Source organism: Odontomachus brunneus, unplaced genomic scaffold (assembly GCF_010583005.1).
Source record: "Odontomachus brunneus isolate Ranch 3 - 2012 unplaced genomic scaffold, Obru_v1 Obru_scaffold_115, whole genome shotgun sequence".
Taxonomy (NCBI): Eukaryota; Metazoa; Arthropoda; class Insecta; order Hymenoptera; family Formicidae; genus Odontomachus; species Odontomachus brunneus.
Window position 1 is genome coordinate 803,799 of NW_022639565.1, and position 2,910 is coordinate 806,708.

Sequence of the window (2,910 nt, forward strand, 5' to 3'; positions counted from 1 at the left end):
TTATTACGCGCTCGGCACACCCATAGGCCCGCGGCGTAAATTAATGGCTAATTTTTCGGTAAACCGTGAAACGCGGACCACGCGCCTCCCTGCACCTTATGGGGCAACACGGGCTGAACACTTATCCCCGACAGACGGTCCACGCGCCGAAACATGAGCGTAGAACCAATGCGTTAGCACCGTGTCTGACATTAGGCGCCGTGTTCTTCCACAGTGAAAAGCTGCCTTCTCGATTACGCAATGTTACAATCGCAACATGTGCTTGAGTTTGAAGAAATTCATTGACTGTTTGTGTAGAGCAATAAGAGAAATATTATTTCTATATAAACACGTGTTATGTATACAATTTAAGTAACCAAAAGCGGCTAGGGTGAGAACGAGAGCCGTGTTTGACCAATATTAGCACCGTCAAGACCCGGAGGAATTCGGAGAAGAGGAAGAAACATGCCACCTGTATAAAGGGACCGGATGTTCCATTGACCATTGTCCAATTGTAGGCGGTGCACTATTCAATCGGGCATAGCTCAACGAGGCTTTAAATGGAATTTAGTTGCACCTAGAGGTGTAGGCACAACCGTTGATTTATTGTCAAACGTTTGGAATCTGACGAATCTCGTCATAAGAAAACAGGGAAAATAGGATTTCATGTGAAATTTCTGTGGCATACAAACATGGTCAGCAGGCCCATTTATTTTCCAACCCAATACGATGAGAAATTCCGTCTCTCTTGCATACCGTGAAAACGAGTTCTTTCATCGGACACATCTCTCAGAAGCGCACGATTTCGGTGCAGCGGCTATCCCTCTTTCAACTGCGACACTTTGGAATTCGGTATTCATCCTGTATAAGTTGCTTTCAGCGAGCATCAGGATAAATTGAGTCCATCGAAGATTTTAATCAGTGAACGATTCTTCTCTGCTCTATAAATTTCTCAAAGTGAAATCTCAGATAATTATCGACTTTAGAGGAGACAGCTCCAATGACCTTGACATATATTGTAGAGGTCATCCTCCTGAGTAACTCTCAGAAGGTTTTAGCAGTCGCTCGTTGTTCGTTAAAAAGTTATTAACAAAAGAAGTTGCATAAAATGAGTATAATTTTTGGACACTGTATATACAAAAACGATACTGTATCGTTAACGAGCAATATCGAATAATAACTGCAATATCGAACGATTAGCGGGGGGCTGCGCCCCCCGCACTCCCCTCAAAACTAACCTAACCTAACCTATCGTCACATTAACACAAAAGTTGAACACTTTAATAAACAATAACTGACAGTTCGATATTGCAGTACTTACTAAAAAATATTTAAATTAAGAATATTTTTAACATTTGTAACACGAGAAAAATATCGAGCGATAAGCGGGGGGCTGCGCCCCCCGGCACCACCCCTTAAAACTAACCTAACCCAACCTATCGTCACATTAACCGTCAGTCATTGTTTATTAAAGTATTCAACTTTTGTGTTAATGTGACGATAGGTTAGGTTAGGTTAGTTTTGAGGAGGGGTGCGGGGAGCGCAGCCCCCCGCTAGTCATTTGATATTGCAGTTATTATTCGATATTGCTCGTTAACGGTATACAATATCGTTTTTGTATATACAGTGTCCAAAAATTATACTCATTTTACAACTTCTTTTGTTAATAACTTTTTAACGAACAATGAGCGACGGCTAAAACCTTTTGCTTGTCACTCAGGAGGGTGACCTCTACAACATATGTCAAGGTCAAGGTCATTGGAGCTGTTTTCCCTAAAGTCGATAATTACCGAATCTCATTTAAAACGAGTAGAAAGTGGCAGTAATAATGTGAAGGTACTGCCACTGGAAATCCCAAAAGTGAATATTCCATTCAAACTTAAAATACGTTCTGACTTTATAAGCGACCCGAGTAGAAATTTATCCAGTTTCTAACTAGTAACTGTCTAGGAATTTTTGATAGCTAGCTAGTTTTTAGTCAGTTTTCTTGACTAGAAACTTACTGGTTTATTCGACGCTCACTTCGTCAAAAACTTGACAGTTGAACTAGACAGTTTCAGATCAGTTTTTAACTAGATTTTGATCAGTATCTAATCTATTTATTAGCAGTTTCTAAGCAGTTTTTTACTAGTTTCTATATAGTTTTTTACTATTTTATAACCATTTTTTTATTGATTTCTGATCAATATCTATTTTTTTCAGTTTATTAATAGTTATAAATAATTTAACTATATATGTATCAAAACTATAATTTTATTAAAATTAAATTTTTATAATTTTTATTTAAAAAAATTTTTTTCATCTTTAATATAATATTTTATTTTATTTTGGTCAAAAACTATCTCAAAAAAATTCGTCAGTAATTTCCGATTTTTTTCTGGACAGAAAATGCACAGGATTTCCTTATCATTTTTCTTATATATATTATCTATATTATCTGTATAGTTTCTGACAAATAACTGGCCCAAAAATACTGAACAGTATTTTCAGAGTTTTTATTGGACAGGAACTATTTACTTACTATTTTTCCTGCATAATTTCTGACAAAACACTACCCAAGAAATACTGAATAGTATTTTCAGAGTTTTTAATGGACAGAAATTGTCCAGTATTTAGTTAGTATTTTTTCAAGTTTCTGACTTGTAATTGGCCATGAAAAAATAGTCAGTATTTTCTGTCAAGTTTCAAAACAGTAACTGTCTAATTAATCCTAGCCAGTAAAAATTGTCTAGTTACTGGCCAGTAATCAGTTTTTCCCTGAGATGTTTCTACTTGAGGAATGTTCCAATCAGTTACAATGAATATGTTTCTGTAATAGTGTGATATATCAGATTCGCTCGTCAATAAAAAAATATTTACTCAAAAATTTAGAATTCATTGTTTACAAGCAATAATAAAGGAGAAAACCAAAACTTTCAAAAACCACAAAAC